Below are 18,004 nucleotides of genomic sequence, written 5' to 3'. Positions count from 1 at the left end.
CCAGAGATCAATGAAACCGACAAAGTTGATGATGACAGCTGGTTTGGATCACTGTTTTCATGGGTTCCACAATGGATGGTGGATGCTTTCAAATTCTTGGGAGCCCTGCTAGTGATGATATTACTAGGATTTTGCGTTATCAAGATAATAATCTCGCAATGCCAGAAAACTGTGAAGAAAGCCATAGGGATGAAGATCATGATTGATGTCAAACCAGGATGGAAGCCCAGAGATCTGACTGATGAAGAAATAAGAGACTTTGTGAAGGCTAGCAAGCACGCACCAGAAGGTACTAAGTTTCTCCATCTCAGGAAACGCAGAAATTATGTGGCAAAATGGATTTACTGCAGCCCAAATGAACAATGTCAGCTGATGACATGGAACAAAGACGAACATGTAAGGACAGCAGGAAGCCTGAGAGGAGTAATACAAAATATGGACTCCAAAGAGACACTTCTTCAAACCATCATGTACAGACTCAGATCATGAAGAAGGGATGAACCCAGACGACGAAGCAAAGATGAATACAGAGGAACCAAGTGAGATGGATCAAAAGGAGGAAGTGAAAGTGGTCGATGAATCACCGAGAGGGGGGAGTGTAGAGGAGGACCCAAATAAAGCCTGCACTCCAGTCGCCCATTTTGAAGTACCAGGAACATTCACACCGAAATATGTAGCGTACGATGAACAAATAAACCAGCAGAGAGCCACAGAAGAACAATACCTATTGAAGTACCAATAACCAGACAAGCATGGACAGTAAGGTACCCATTGAGAAAACCCTACCGGCAAATGAAACGAAATGAAGATTGCTTAAGTACTGTCCAGGAAGAAACCAAAAAGGCCTTAATGGAAGACGAATGGTGACGTCACAAGGGCCTGGACTAACGTGCCCATAGAAGAAATGACGATCAAAGGATGACACAAAAAGACAAAACGCCATGAATAAGGATATCATGAACCTAGAAGAAGAAAGCGATGTTAAAATACAAAGAAGCTAAAGCTGTGAGCAGGATTAAGATATTCAACCAGCTAATGCCTGTACATATGCTTGTAACCGCAAGAAAGCTAAGAAAATAGTGCGGCTTGCTATGCTAAGTAGAAGAATAGAGCAGCAAGCGCCATTGTACACAATCTACCTCAAAACGAAGCACGTTGTATAAGTGCTAGTCCGCTTTGCACTAAAAGCAGAACCAACCCAGATTATTATAGGCCAAACGCAAGAACATTCATATTGTAGCAAACGCGAGGAAAGAAGGCCGAATCGAAACTTGGCAGAGGCAGCTCGTGCCAGGGAAGCCAAGGTCATATCAATAGAAGCTATGGACAGTAGCTACTTTTAATTGAAGCTAAGAACAGAATATCCTGCCTCTGAAGGATCGAGATAAGTAGGCGAAGGCAGGTTGCAGGTGAAACGAAAATCAACTACACAAATTGAGAGAAACTAGGCAAATTCACGGTGTGGTAGCACGTGACCATCCGAGCGAGAAGGAACAAGGGTTCACACCTACGCTTGGCATCTGCCCAAACAGAGATATCAGAACTTCGAGACAAGAAGATGCAGTTTCGAAGCCAACCACAGTGAACTAATTGACACATAGCCCATAAAGTGATGATTGATCGAAGAAAGGCAGGGTGAATTGGGGGGCACCCTGCACCTGGTTGACCGTTCTGCGTGCTGCTAAGCAAAGTGGAAATGTATGCATGGGGTTGATGCCAACCCAATCACAATGGACCAAATAATCTAGGGTCCTATAGTAAATAGAACCAATGGGACGTCATACTTTTAGTGACGTCTCCAGTAGTCATTTTGCAGGAAGGGCTCTTAGACGCCCACCTGATAGTGTTTACCCAATCCCCTCACTCCGTTACTATGTACAGATACAGCACCTATATTAAAGTTACCTTTTCCTAACCAATAGAATTGCATGTTAACTTTTGAGTGTTACACATCAGATTATGACGCGTTTTGAGTATAAAAGTTATGTTTTGTATGAAGTTCGAGGGAGTTGAAGCGAGACGGACTATCGCACCACTGCTGATTGCCATGATTCCTTGTTTTTTGTACTTGTCATTAAACGGACTCCCTTTGCCAAACTATTGAGTTGTCCTTATTGACTGGTGTTGGAGTAATAAATCTGCACCCCCATCCATCTCAAGGTGCAGATATCTCGTCTTAAAGTACTTCGGAGCAAACCGTGACTCAATGGGCTGCCCGGGGGTCTCCCCAGTACAAAGGGAGTTTCACGCAGGTTACCAACATGGCATTCCCCTATTTCTTGTGGTCTCTAAACCTCAAAGTATTGGGCTGGAGTCTTCAAACGATTATCTTAAAGGGCAGTACCCATTTAAGGTTAAGTTCTTTTCTCTCAGGTACTGGCAACTCCAGGATGGCATTGCATTCACTCTGGGGAAACCTACTGATAATAAGCAATCTTATCAGACTCCACCATTTAGTGTCCCTCACATGCAAATTCAAACGCAGTCAACTACTCAATTAGATCATTCTTTTAATCATTTATACTGAGCAGTTCCTTAGGTAATTTAGAATGAGAGGTAGAAGCTGAGCCATTCTCAGCACTGCCATCATAGCCACGTCCAGCAGAAATTCTAGACAATTCATCCCTTTGGGTTTTTACAAGCTGGAAGCCACAGCCGTCCTCTGCTGCTTTCCTCTGTTTGCCCTTCTCCAACCTATCAGCTTCCACCTGAGCAAACCTGTACTTGTAATGTAACAGTATTTATAAAGCGCTAAACTAAGGTCCGAAAGCATCTAGGTGCTAAAACAGCCAGTCAGATAAAACCTCAATATGAACAAAAGAGACAAACGAAAATGACAAAAAGATAAAAGTTTTCAGAGCTTTCTGAAAGCCCAGGTGTTCACTCATTTCCCACACTGAACCGGGAGTGAGCTCCACATAGATGGTGCAAGGGTTGAAAATGCTCGGTCTCCCGTCCTTGCTCTGCAAAATCTTGGAACGGTCAGGAGTTTGAGAGGCACACTGGAGTGACCTGGGTGTTACGTAAGGGGTCCATTTAGCTTGCAGATACTTGGCGGCAGAATGATGAATTCCACAGTGAGAAATGCAAAAGATCTTACATTTAATGCGAGTGCTCCCCGGAAACCAGTGAAGCTGCTGGCGAAGACCCTCGGAATGAGAAAGACTGTTGTAGCTTTAACTGCTGAATTAATTAGGCTGGTTGGCCCAAATAGATACCATTACCGTAGGACCCCAAAATAGATGCCGCCACCATTTTAGCTCGAGATTCACGAAGAAGAAAAGGCGAAAAGGCAGCGGTTTTTAAAGAATGTTCAACTTCAAGAAACCGGAGTTGCATACCAATGAGATTTGTAGTTCCCAGAGAACCATAAGGTAAGGTTTGAATGCCCAGACTTAACTGATTCACTAGGTTTGGGACAGTCCCTGATAGTCCGTCCAGAAATCATTGGTCCAAGCTGCCTGTGCTGCAACAGAGCCACTTATCATAATCTCTGTTTTCTCTCCATTTAACCAGAGCCAGTTTTTGGCCATCCAATACCCTACTTCCGCCAGACAACTTCTAAGCTTAGAAAGGGGGTGGATGGGTGCAACAGTTCTGGCACAGTACAGACTGAAGAGCAGCTGAGTATCAACAGCATATGTATAGAACCGTACCTTATGGTCATGAATAAGATCTGCAAGAGAACGTAGAATTCCAAATACTTCAACATGCACTTTTCTTTTGGTAAATCAAAGTAGGACTCTGAATCAGAGCTGGTAACAGATGGACCAGCTGAGAGTGCCCCCTTTTCTGGGGGATGCATGAACAGGCCACTAGAGCTAGGCTCTGCAACCTCAAGAAATCTACAACAGTGTAGGTTTCCATGATTTACTGAAAGTTTATTAACGTTTACTGGTGTAAATCTTTAAATCTTTTAAAGCATAGAGTTCTGTGTAAAATCAATATTTTAGCCCCTTAATACGACTTTACTGAGTCCAAAACACCTTATCCCGCCTCTTTACTTTTAAGGCGGCTAGAAGTGTTTAAAATTTCAAACACAGAAAAATGTATGTAGTAAAGCAAGTATAAAATAGTTCAATAAGGCGGTGTCCAGGGAGACACAGAGAACATGCCGCCTTGAGAGTCCCCAAGGGACACAGAGATTTAACGAGTTAGGAAGAGGCTTCTGGCCCCACCGATACCTGCTCTGCGTGGATGAAGGTGAGAGAGCACTCCGTGCATACACAACCCACGGGAGAACAGGGACAGTGATGCAGGAACCCGGTAAAATCAACTTGAGCCTGCACAGACGCAAAAGATTCAAGAGTGTGCCCATGAACTCGGCCCTGCAGCCGGGGGATGGCAGAAAGGCGCCAGATGCGACGTCTGCAGACCCTGGGCGTTTGATCTGACCCATGGTTTTTGGGGGGTGGTCAGGGCCCTGCTGGGACAGGACGAGGTGGACCCTCACTCGAGCTGACTGCTCTACCTAAGCAATTCATCCAACTTCTAGCCCACTTCCCCAAAAAAAGGTCAGATATGAATCTAAATAAAGATACCCCTCTCCTCATGATTCAGGGATTAAAAGCCATTACTTAACTTTCCCACTAGACATATGGTCTTTTCTGCAGACATAGAATAAACAATCTTCGGCTACAGTGTATACATGTTATTTTACACTTTTCTTTTTGCAGCTTTTCCCTCCATTCACATCAATAGAACCCCAAAACGTTTTGGCAGGATTTTAACTCTTTCCTGGCTTTTGGAGGTAAGTAAAACCTTTTTACTTTACTTTCTGTGAGAAACCAGAAGGTGTCTTACACACTAGTCCCCAGCGATCTGTCATTCAGGTGGCCAGGACACAGGCATCGCTTTTGGATCCAGTTCCTGGGGGTGGACAAGTGCGGGAGGATCACCTGGGTGAGGGGTCTTCGGGAAGTGGGACACTGGATGGTGAGACGCAGTATCCCCCTTCCCTTTACCCCATCCCACCAGGTAGGATATTTAGGAACTCTACTCCCCCACCCTCCTTTTACAACACAAACACTTTCTTACGAAAAGCCTGCTAGGAGAGAAAACAGACTAACACCCAAGCAAGCTGTATACCTGATACAATGGTCAGGCAATTACTGACCATCACACACACACCTGACTTCCATTAGGCTTCCCCACATGGATAAAAGGCGGAGCACGAAAGCACACTCTGAGCGAGGCAAAGCATACGAGAAACAGCAGTTTCAAGACGGCAGCTGAACGAGAGAGGAAAGACAGCACAACAAAAGGGGATCGCAAGGAGGGAAGTTCCCTTGACCTTTTCGACAAGGAACCGACAAGGAACCGTTACTTTCCAAGGACCTCGAGAATAGAAAAAGACACAATGCAGAAGAATCCTGCATTGTGTGTCAGAGATACCTGGGGTCCTCCCGCATCAATAACCAAGGCGGGGGAGAAGGGCCAACCACGTGGCACCTTCCTTGGCTCCAATAACAAAGCAACGTCAGTGAATCAACACAGACAGTAAGTTGGGGAGATTGATACAAGACTGGTCTGTGTTGAAACCAAGGTTGCAAGCAGCAACATTGTATGGCGAGAACTGGAACGATCATTGTTAAAACATTTCTGATAAGAGACGCAAGTAAAGTTGAACTGCTGATGAGTGATTGAACTTTAAAAGCAAGATAAAATACCTTTGACAGAGTGGTCTGGCACCGCGTGGGTGCTCAATCGAAGGTCTCTGTAAGGTATCCAGCTGAAATGTGGCAAAATTGAACTGAGAAAAAGGTTACATCAAGAAGAAAATGAGTAATTGTGAATCGAAGTGGTCCTGCAACGGGTCAAGCAAAATCCTGCACACAGTCGAAACCGGCGGAGGGAGACCCGGGGTGAACAGAAAATCACATGAGAAGTTGTATATGTGAAATCCCAAGAAGAAATGAACTTTAATGTTTGTCGTGTTGCATCAGGCCCTCTGAAATAAGAGACTTTGAATGGCAAAGAGACTTTGGCACAGAAGGCCCTGATGCTGAAGTTGTGAACTGAATCCTTGTGCTAGAGAAGTCAGAGAGTGTGCTAGGCTTGGTTGTGCTGTCTTGCCCGTGCTGAAAACGTGGGGTATGGAAGCCAACGGCTTGAACATCCTGACATTTCATTTCTTGAACACTTTGTTTTTGCATAACTTTGTTTCTCAAACTATGTGTATTTAGAAGTAAGGATTGTCAATAGGTGTATTAGTATAGGCCCTTTTATTTTCACAGACTCGACTAGGACTGCGTTATTTGATGGTTGTAGCTTGCTCCCATCTTTAGATTTAGGATTAGATAGGTGTTTTTCAAACCCAGTTGAAGTTCAATAAATACCCTTTTTGATTGATTGATATTATATTTCTATCGCGCTCGTACACAAGTGTTTCAGAGCGCGACAAGGCAAGGGAGGGGGAACAGGGGAGAACAAAACAGCGATCTTACTAGGCCCAGTGACATTGAGAACGCGCAAGTGCATGGGAGAGGGGGGAGGGGAAAAGTGCATGGAAGGGGGAGAGGTGGAAAGTGCGAAGCAGAGGAGAAACAGATAAATAACAATAAATAAATAATAAAGGCAACAAACAGTGGTAATGCAGCCAGCAATTTGCAAGTGCTAGGTTTAAGGCAGCAGACAGGGTAGGTCTGATAAGTGCAGGAAGAAAAAGGGGGGGCTGTATGGGTACAGATACAGACCCCAGTGCAAGGGGTGGCCCGGAGGCAGTGCGGGAGGGTGGCAGGATGAGCAGGTACCTGGGCCCAAAGGACAGAGGGTGGCCAGGTGCATGGTGCCAAGAGAGAACAGATCAGCAGGGGAGAGGGGGAGCGAAGGCAGAAGAAAAGAGGCAGGTCTTGAGGTGCTTCCAGAACCGGAGATGGTTCTCCTCAAGTCTTAGAGTGGCAGGGAGGCTGTTCCAGAGGGAGGCCACAGCCGAAGACAGAGATCTACCCCCAGCTTGTTTCTTAGAAAAACGACTAAGCCTGAGGGAGTTGGAGGTAGAGGAGCGAAGAGCTCGAGAGGGGAGGTATTTGCGGAGGGATAGCTGAAGGTATTTTGGACCCAGGCCCCAGAAAGCCTTGTGGACAATGCAGAGGGTTTTGAATTTAATCCTTGCATCCACTGGGATCCAGTGGAGAGATTTCAGAGCTGGCGAGATACGATCCCAGGGCTTGAGGCCAAGGATAATTCTTGCAGTTCTGTTCTGGATTAGTTGCAGAGGGCGGAGAGTAGAGGCAGGTAGATTTAGAAAGAGGCTGTTACACTAGTCCAAGCTAGAGAGTACCAGAGCTTGGGATACCATGAGCTTCTGGGGGAAGGAGAGGAAAGGCAGAGTACCTCTGAGGAGGTGCAGTCGGAAATTTGACTTTTTAGAGACCTCAGAGATGTGGGCGGAGAAGGAAAGGGAGGAGTCAAAGATGACCCTGAGGTTCCTAGCCTCGCAGGTGAGGGTAGGAGGAGGGCCAAGGGAGGCCGGCCAGAGAGTGAGGGGAAAGGATGGTGAAGGTGTGCCGATGAGGAGGATCTCCGTCTTGCTGGCATTCAGGCAAAGATCATTGGCGGCACACCAATCTTGAATGGCAGTTAGGCAATCAGAGATAAGAGAGGGAGAAGAGGTGGCAGAGGGCAGCCTGAAAATGAGTTGATTTTCGTCAGCGTAGCACTGGAAATTTGAGCAGAAAATGGCAATGCGGTGGGCAAGAGTTGCCAGGTATTGGTTGAAAAGCCAGGGCGAGAGGTTAAACCCCTGGGGAACACCACAGGTAGAGAGGAAGATAGATGAAAGGAAGGACCCAAGTTGGACCTGGGAGGGTCGATCTGAGAGGAAAGAGGTCAGCCAGGCCAGAGCCTTATCAGTGATACCCAGGTTTTCACGGAGACGGTTGAGCAGGATGGTATGGTTGACCATGTCGAAAGCAGAAGAGAGATCGAGGAGGATGAGGACAGAGGGAATGTTAGAGTCAAGGTTGGAGAGCAGATCTTCAGGAGAGCAGTTTCCGTGCTTCTGGCAGCTCTGAAGCCAGACTGGTGGTCATGGAGCCGGCCAACAGAATTGGAATGAAGGTTAAGCTGAGAGATGGCCAACTTTTCCAGGAGTTTGCCAAGAAAGGGAGTAATGAAAATTGGGCGATACTTAGCTGGACAAGAAGGATCAGCTGTTGGTTTCTTGAGAAGAGGATGCACAAAGGAGTGCTTCAGAGGGGAGGGGAAGGATCCAGAGGCAAAGGAGTGGTTGCAAAAATCAGCAAGGGCCGGAGCGAGGGTGTCAATGTGGTCCTTGATGGTTTTAGAGGAACAGGGATGAACCTGTTTTGAAGAGGCTTTCATAGATCGGACTTGTCTAGCAACTTCGTCAGGGGTGAAAAGAGGAAAGGATGAGAAGGATAGTGGGAGGGTGGCTAAAGAAGGGTCAGCAAGCACAGATGGAGAGGGAAGGGGAGGGCTGTGGGTGGAGAGGGTGGACAGAATGTCCTGTTTTTTTTTAAATGAAGTGAGAGGCAAGGGCATTGCAAAGAGCCTGGGAGGCAACAGGAGGGGTAGAGACTGCAGCAAGGTTGGCCAGCTCCTTGCAGATTTTAAAGAGTTCAGCCGAGTTGTTATATACCACAGAGACACGAGCTTGATTGTGGACTCTCTTCTTGGTGAGGACAGAGAGTCGGTATTGCCTTTGTAGCAGGCGACAGGCTAGTTTGTCAGAGGATGAACAGGAAGTCCTCCATTTCCTCTCAGCTGCCCTACACTTACGTTTAAGTGTAGCTAGGTCAGAGTCATACCAGGAATTGCACTTGGCTTTGGCTTCAAACGGATCCTCACGACAGGGGCAAGAGCATCAAGCGTATCAGAAATTGTAGAGCAGAGACAGGGCTGTGTCAGGATGTGAGACAGCCAAAGGTGGAGGGGGGGGAAAGAAAGTGGCGGCAAAAGCCTCAACTGACACACGCTTCATGGGCCGGATGTCCGAGAAGGTAGGTGGCAGTGTTGGGGTAAGCTTGGCTTGGGGGAAAGAGAGGGAGAGATGAGATGAGAGGAGGGACTGATCGCTCCAGGAGAGAGGAGTGGTCAGAGGGATGGAGAGGAGGAGGTCAGAGGAGATTAAGACGTCCAGTGTATTCCCTGCAGAGTGAGTCGGGCCAGAGGGGAGAATGGACAGGGAGAGGGAGTCGCAGAGGTCACGGAATAGTATAGAGGAGGAGCAAGGAGAGTCTAAATGTATATTTAGGTCACCGAAGAGGAGGAGTTGAGTGGTAGAGGCCAGGAGGGAGGAGGAGAGGTCTGCCCACTCAGAGAGAAATGAGGTGATTTGATCAGGAGGCCGGTAGATGGTAAACACAGTAAGAGAATGCGGACAGGGAGCAGACAGGGGCCTTAGGAGTGGGCCTTTGCTGAGAGGGCCGGCTGAAGCCTGCCGGTCCCTGATTGGATGGAAGAAAACACTCAGCAACCAATGGGAGTGCAGCACAGGGAGAGGCGATTCAGCACAGCCTGCCTACACAACAAAGAAAACCACGGCAGCCATCATGGAAGGGCCAAAAACAGCCAAACAAGCAGCAATAGTAGGAACAAAAACTTCTGCTTTCAAAATAGCAACACAGCTCCAGGTATTAAAAAGCTCAAAAAAATGGCTGCACGATGAAAATGCCAAATAAAACAGTCCTTTCCAACAATATTATGCACATTTCCGCTATTTTTCTTTTTCTTTTTTTCAGGTTCAATAATTCCCCTGGAGGTGCAGTAATGCACAGAAAGTGCACCTACATAATGGAATGGTCAGCAGCCAGGCACAAACTCCACATGTGCAGGAGAACAACAGATGGCCAGGAGGGTGGAAAACAGGACCTCACTCCCAGTGAGAAGCAGATGAAAGAAAAGAACTCTTGAACTGTGATCACTTATGCCTGTCTTACTGTTTGATACCATGCCTTCCCAATTCCTTGCTCACCTTATCAGTTTTGGGGGCACTGGTCAGTCCTTAAAGCTACAAGTTGTGGCGGGTCAGAAGGAGGACGCGGACACTGGGTTGACATTTTCACTCGTTATTTATTAAATGATAAGAAAAAGGCCTAACTTTCCCTATTGCTATGTGGGTGTTCCCTGCCTATATAAATAACTAAGGTGCTCATCCATCGTCAAGAATTCATCAAAATGAAAAGTCAGATGACCAAAAAAACAAATTCTAACAGACCCTACCCACTATTCTATGAAAATAAGGCCAGGAGAATGTCTCCCTTCTGCCGATTGTCTTCTCTTGCAATGCTTCTCCTTTGCTTCAGACTTCTTATTAGTAGTTTAACTTTAAACAGTCTCTTGTCACCTTCTGTACAAGTACTTGTAACTCTTTCACTAGTTCTTTGGGTTTTACCTCCTCATTAGGGATCATCTTCCAGGAATCGCTTTTAACTCTGTCTTATTCTTTGCTCCACAATGATATGCCTTTGGTACTCCTGTAACATACTTACTTAGATGGAATATGCTTTCTTGGTAGCTCACGTTACCCCTCTTCTGGGTTGGGTTGTCTTGTACATCTCTCACCTTAAGGGCCTCACGTTATAGAGTTATTATTATCTCATTAGTCTATCTTTGTGCCCCACTCTTAATGGTCTCTTTTTCAGCTATTATCGTGATGCCCTTTCTCACATTATAATAGTTCTGTTTCATCAACTTTACTGTATCGTCAATTTCACCGGGACGAGTTTCTCTGGTTACATAACAATTGCCCGGCAGCCTCCCAGGTCTCCTGTTCAACCTGTTACCTCAGAATTTGCAGGTGAACATTGCCAGGTTCTTGGCTCGCTCGGGTTCTCCTCGTTTGTTCTAGTTCTTCCCTTTCTCGTTTTCTCCAGCTTCACGCTCTCGGCCCTCTCTCTGTGCGGCAAGTAACGCTGCGGTTATGCGGGTGGTTTGCGGATCGTTGTGGTCATGTCACCACTCAGCTTATCTCTCCATACCAACGCTGGGATTCCAGCACTTTTGTTCTTGCTCTCAGAACAGTTCTGAAAGTCGTGGGCTCTGTGGCTCTCCTTGGCTCCACCTGTTGCAGGTTTGATGCAGTCAGAGGGCTATCCCCGTTTGCGCATGCATCTTTCTGCTTTGCCTCGATGCAGCATTTGCACGCCTTCGAGCTTCATCGTTTCAGTTAAATGAAGGCCTCCTTTTAAAGAGACAAATCTTCCTTCTTGTTGGTAACAATATGTTTACATTTTGTCTTCAGCTGCCATGTGATAGGACCCATTCTGAGACTGCAGGGTAAAAGTAGCCCATTTCATGTCAGCATTCCCCTCATATAGGTCAACTAGCATTGGCCTGACAAGGCCTAGTAGAGTAGTGCTAGAATGTGTTTTGAAGGAAGTAATGTGCTATACGCTAAAAGAGCAGTGCAATATGACTATTTCAATAGGACTTATTTAGAAATAGCAATGTAGTGCTTCAAATAGCAGAGATCTACTCAAAGCGCTTTATTGCACAGAGAAGCCCCTAGAATCATAGCTAAGAAGAACAAGTTACTTAACCCTGGTAACTTTCTTTCTACTGGATGTTCCTCCCACGTATTCCTCATCGGTTGATATCTCCATTCCAGGGTCAGCTTCTTCAGAACATTATTTGCAGTAGAGGGCGCCATTCATTGTCGTCGACTCAATGTCCCTCGACAGCCTCTGTCCCCTATCGAGGTTGACGTCATCGACAGTATAAAAAGCATGCACTGCACCTGTTACTTCAGTTCCCAGTTTTTACGCCTTCTTCATACAGAATAACCAGCATTTGTGAGGTCAGAGACTAGGGGCTCAAGAACCGAAAGGTGTAAAGTACTGAAATTCTACTCAGGGGTAGGAGGCGAAGGGTGATGAGGAATATGTGGAACATCCAATCGAAAGAACGTTACCAGGGGTAAGTAACTTGTTGTTTGAATGGATTCTGTCCTCCTAGGTATTCATCATCTTATGATAGCCTCCAAACACAGTATGGAAATGGAGGAGGGAGCATGAATTTTCAAGGTCTGTCATATGTGCGTCAGCACATCTTTTCCAAATCCTGCCTCCGGCCCTGATGGAGAGTCTATACAAAAATATTTAGTAAATGTTTGTACAGATGATCAAGTGGCTGCCGCACAGATGTCCTGAATCGGCACCCCTCTTTGTAAGGCAGATGAAGTAGCCAGGCCCCTTGCAGTAGTAGATGGGGCCATCTTTACCAGTTAGCCTGTCACATTCCATAATACATACAATTATCCAACGGGATAAGGTTTGTTTAGTAAATACGAGACCCAGTTTGTGCCCGGTATATCCAACAAAAAGTTGATCATCCTGTCTTAGTTTAGCTAGACAAGAAATATAAAAGCTCAAAGCTCTTCTGGGGTCGAATCTGTGAAGCCTCTCTTCCTCCTTACCAGGGTGAGGCGGTGGCCAAAAAGTTGGCAGTACAATCTTTTGGGATATACCGAAATCCGAAACTACTTCAGCAGAAACATAGGTCGGACTTTAAAGTCAGCAATCTCAAAAGCAAAAATGAAGTGGTTCAAATGGAGCACTGTGAGAAACCTGAAGGTGTCTCACCCGCTAGTCCCCGGGAATCTGTCATCCAGGTGGCCAGGACACGGCCATCGCTATTGGAGCCTGTTCCTGGCGGAGGACCAGTGCGAGAGGATCACCTGGAGGAGGGGTCCTCGGGGAGCGGAAGTGGGACACCGGAGGGTACGACACGGTATCCCCTTCCCAATAACCCCTTTTCCCCATCCTACCAGGTAGGAAACCTGGGAACTCAAACCCCAGTCCCCTTTTTCGACACAAACAATTTCTCGCAGACAGCTCACCGTGAGCGACAACTGACTAACACCAGAGCGGTATACCTGACATGTCCCAACACAAGGGTCAGGCAATTACTGATAATTACACACACCTGACTTCCATTACACTTCCCCCCACAGATAAAAGGCCGAGCAGGGCAGCACACTCTGAGCAAGGCAAAACGCACAAGGAAGCAGCAATTCCCAGATGGCAGTTTAAAATCGAGGAGGAAGGCGGCAAGACCAGAGAGGGCGGCATGGAGGGAACTACCCTTAACCTTTTCGGAGAAAACCTGCAACTTTCAAGAGGCCTCAAGGAAAAGAAACATAAGACCGGGAATTGCAGCTGAACAATGGTGCAGTGCGAATTGAAGGTACACAGGGCCCTCTCGCACTGATAGCCAAGGGGGGAGAAGCGATTGTCACCGTGGTAGTGTACTTGGCTCTGACAACAAAGCACAGCCAGTGAGTCAGAGAGACTGATAGCAGACCGGACTGTGTTACGCTCCAGGTTGCAAGCAGCAACATTGTACAAGGACATTGTATAAGGAAAGATGACTCGCATGTGAATAACTGCTTTATGAAACTGAGATATGTACCAGATAGAGAGTGGTCCGGCGGCACGTGTACGCTCACTCGAAGGTCTCTGTTTGGTAACCAACGGAGTGTGTGAGAAATTATTGAACTGTGAAATCGAAGTGGTCCTGCAACTAAATCCTGTGCACATTCGAAAGACTGATTGCCTGAAAGGTGAAATTGGTCTGAGCCGGGCAGACAGACTAATTGTGTAAAAAGGGGATCTGATCCCAGTGAACCGTAAATCACCCGAGAAGATATTGATGTGGCAAATGTGAACCCGACTGAGGGATGCCTGCGAGTGGCAAATGTGAACCCGACTGAGGGATGCCTGCAAACTAAAATTGGTCTGAGCCCGGCTGAGGGAGGCTTATTGTATAAAAAGTAACTGAGGGGATCCGGGGCGGAAGAGTGAATCGCCCTGACTTGAATAATTGGGAAGGAGCCTTTTGTTTGTTGTTTTTGGTACATTAGGCCCTCTAAATCAAGAGACTTTGATCATAAAGAGACTTGGGCATAGAAGGCCCTGATGTTGGTAAAAGGAACTGGGACCTCGTGCTGAAGAAGCCCAAGAGTGTGTTAAGCTCGAGTGAACCGCCTTGTATCCTGCTAAAAACGTGGGGAAGGGAGGCCAACGGCCTGAACATCCTGACTTATTTTGTGAACACTTCTTTCTTTTTGTGAGCATTACCCCACGCTATTTGTAACTTAGCAGTAAGGATTGGCAATAGTTTTTTCAGTATAGGCCCTTTTTATTTGATGAGACTTCACTAGCAGTGCCTTATTATTTGATGGTCCTAGCTTGCTATCATCTTACATTTAGGTCTAGATAGGCATTTTCACACCCTTGATAAAGTTCAAATAAACAACCTTGAACTGTGATCAATTGTGTATGTCTTATTTTGATACCATGCCTTCCTTACAGCACACATGAGAAAATGTTTCTCTAGATTCAAATCCCAAACAGGAACCACAGAAGGTGTGGGAAGGGACACATTTGTGAGCCCTTTTTCAAGAATTTAATTACCAGTGGCATCTTAAAGTAATAAGTTTGCTCAGAAGTGCGCTTAAAATACAAAATAGACAGTTGTTACTGTCCAGGTTGACAGTGGCAACCTGGAGCCCCAGATGAGCCAGATGTAGCAGAAAAGATAACACCATAGGTGTGTCGCACAGAACAGTATCCACATTCTACTCTCTGCACCAGCTGCAGAGCTTGTTCCAACATCAGCGATACAGAGATTTCGTTGCTGGCCTTCTGGCCGAAAGCAAAATCTCCATCACGTCTCCCAGAAGGTCCCAATCCTTATATCTCAACCTCTCAGAAACCATGCGTGAAGTTGAGAGTCTTGACCTCTGGATGTCGAACCCGACCCTACTCTTGCGAGTGAAGGTTTTCTCTTTGTGGAAGACGAATTGGAGGGCAGATGGAACATGTCCTCCTGGCCCAATCCGGAGCAATTAGGATCATGGATTTCCTGAACTTTCTCAAACTCCTGATCACGAGAAGAATGACGGGGATAGAAGGATATATGTACAGGAGTGGAGACCCCCCCCAGCCTACTACGAATGTGTCTGCTGGAGCTCCTCTCGGGGGAAATTCCATGGGGTAGAACAGCTCACACTTCCGGTTGACACTAGACGTAAACAGATCTACTTGAGGGGTTCCCCACAGGGTGAAGGACTTCCTGAGCTAATTCCCATCGTGGGCGACCGTTCTCTGCCTGCTCAGAGCAACAGCCACTGTGTCCTCCTCTAGGTGAACTGCCGATAAGGAGATTTCTTTTTGAATTCCCCAGAACCAGAGCTGCATTGCCGCTCCGCACAGTGGTAGTGACCCTACGTCTCTGGTAATACATGGCCACTGTTTTGTTTGCCATTATCAGGACATTCTTTCCCCGTACAGTGGGCAGAAAAAGCCTTCAGCGCTAGTCTGATTACTCTCAGCTCCAACAGGTTGATGTGTAGTTTAGACTCCGATGAAGACTAACGACGGCTGACTGTCAGATCGTTGGCTCCCCACCCCATGTGGGAGGTGTCCATAACTACAGTTATCTCCGGCCATGGCTGGCAAAAAGGTTCCCCTTCAGAAAGTTGTCCGTGCAGGGCCACCACAGGAGATCCTCTGCAACCCTGCTCGGAACCTGAAGCAGATCTGACATTTTGCCCGATAACCGAGACCACTGGGACCTGAGGGCCCACTGGAGGGATCTCATTCCCAGGTGAGCCTCTGGCAACAGGAAAATGCATGAGGCTGAGCCACCTCAAAAAGTCAAAGTCTGCAAGATGTTAGGCATTCTGGAATTTGGTGACCATCTGCTGAATGTGTCAAGTCGTCACCTCTGGTTGTGAGGCGGTGTCATACACTCAGGGAAGAATCCCTCCTCACTCACAGCTTTGCATACCCCTTCTGGAGATAGGGACGCCCAGACACCTAGCATAGCCAGAATGCCCACTACACAATCGCCTCCTCATTATGCCCTGTTACCTGTGGTGCATGGGAAACGTCAGCCTCCGTGGCCTAGTGTCAGCCGCAGGAAGCGGCTTAGTTCGTTTCCTCATTTTCGCTGGCAGCTGCCGTGGAGAATACGAACGGGCTGGAGCAGCCAATCGCGCCCGCTTCCTGGTTTCGCGCCGGCATCCCGATCACGTGTCACGAAACCAAATCACGTGATCGGATGTCAACGGACATAAAAGCCGGGTGATTCAAACGCTCCTCGCTTCACAGCTGTTTTCTACACTGTTAGGCGTTTGCGTTACGGATACTTTTGTTCAAGACCACGGCTCACGACACTCGGACTGGCTTTCTTGCTCCTCGAAAACTCTTCCCTGGATATTGCTCGAACTTTGATACTTGGACTTTGGCTAAATGGAAACAGACTGGCTTTGGATATTCCCTTTTCTGAATTGTCAACCTGGACCTCGATCCTCGGATCATTTTGCTGGCTGCTTTTGGATTCCTCGAACCACGTTTTGTTACAGTACTACGAAAGACTCTAGCCTCTCAGGTGATTCTCCCAGAGTCAGCGTTTCTTCATCTGGCTTTTAGGATCGCTGGCGTTCCCTCGTACCACAGCTTTGAACACCATAGCCCTTGACTTTGAACTTAGGTAAGCCTTATTCTAGTACTTATCACTGACTCAAGGTACTGTTATTGCTTGTGTTAACCTTGCCTTCCCTCCAACAGCTTTGGGGTTCTCGATGCTGCTGATCCTGTGAAATACCATACACCTGTGGTCCCAAGGCTCGCACAGGGAGTTCATTCTACCTCTCTGTGGGGAACCTGGGAACAGAGGTCCATACTCTCTTCACTACGTGGAAAGTCACGCCAGACTGTGAAGCCATTGCATTACGGAGAGTATGGAGGGCGTGCCCGATGACCCCATGGCTGCATTGGTACAGGCAATAACAATACTTAGGGCAGACATGACAGCAGCCAATGCCGCCATATGTCAGCGCTTAGACCTTATCCAAAGCACTCAACACCCTCTACCCGCTGATGCTGAGTTAGGTGATGTCCCTGCACCACCCCCCATAGCACAACTGTCTCCTCAGGTCCCAGTGTTCCTGCCTACGCCCCTTCCTTTGGCCACTCCTGAGAGATTCCATGGAGACCCCAAGAAATTCCGGACATTCATAAATCATTGTAAATTACATTTTCTCTGCAAGCCCCAGGCCTTCCCTGACTCTACCACCAAGGCGGCTTTTACTCTGTCTCATTTAGCTGGCACTGCCGCTGCCTGGGCTAACCCCCTACTAGAAAACAATAGTCCTGTTCTCTATAATTGTGATTGGTTAGTTACTGAAATGTCTCATGTATTCGACACCCGCCACAAGACCCAATCTCAGGATCTCGAGTTATTAGATCTAACTCAAGGGAAAGTGTCTCTCTTGGACTATATAGCCCGGTTTAATCAATTAGCTGCCGAAACAGCCTGGCCCGAAACAAAGATGGCAGTAGTATTCTATAAGGGCCTTAATAATCCCATGAAGGATGCTAAGGCAGTCATCCCTTCCTTACCCACGACATACAGGGATTTAGTAGATCTCGCCCTCCAAATCGATGCTAGGCGTTCTGAACGTAAGAACGAAGCAGGGTTTGCTAACACAGGTTTGAACCCCCCACCTACGGATACTGGAGGAGAGCCCATGCAAATAGGTGGAATTCGTAGTCCGATTTCCAAATGGAGAGAGAACGCCGAAGAACCGACAACGCTTGCTACTACTGTGGGTTGAACGGCCATTATGTGAAGAACTGTCCCCGACGTCCTAAGTTAAAGAACTCGGTTTTTCGGAATGCCCGATCCTAGACCCAGGGGCGGGATCGAGCAGTTCTTCTTCTCCCTCGGACTCAGTGCCCTCTTTTGGGAGGGTCAGACATGTGTTGGTTCAGGCCACCTTAAAACCCACTTCGGACATTGTCCATACAGTATCGATTGTTATAGACTCTGGGGCCACGGGTAATTATGTTGATATTAAGCTGGTGGAATCCTTGAATTTACCACTGGTGGCCAAAGTTCATCCTGAACCGGTACAAGCAGCGGATTGCACGGCACTGGTTTCTGGTCCTATCCGACACCAAACGGCCCCAGTCACTCTAACCAAACAAGACACTCACCAGGAGGTGATATCCTTTGATCTAATATCTATGCC

The 18,004-nt window shown here is 47.1% G+C and overlaps 1 protein-coding gene across 2 annotated transcripts in view; it reads right to left on the bottom strand.

Annotated features, from left to right (window-relative positions):
- KATNB1 (katanin regulatory subunit B1) overlaps window positions 1–18,004 on the bottom strand; it is a 944,775-nt gene that overhangs the window by 151,072 nt on the left and 775,699 nt on the right. The window lies entirely within an intron of this gene.

The sequence above is a fragment of the Ambystoma mexicanum genome, chromosome 1p (assembly GCF_040938575.1).
Source record: "Ambystoma mexicanum isolate Mex_15411 chromosome 1p, UKY_AmexF1_1, whole genome shotgun sequence".
NCBI lineage: Eukaryota > Metazoa > Chordata > Amphibia > Caudata > Ambystomatidae > Ambystoma > Ambystoma mexicanum.
The sequence above is the reverse complement of the archived record's forward strand: the minus strand, read 5'-3'. Positions and strand labels throughout refer to the sequence as shown.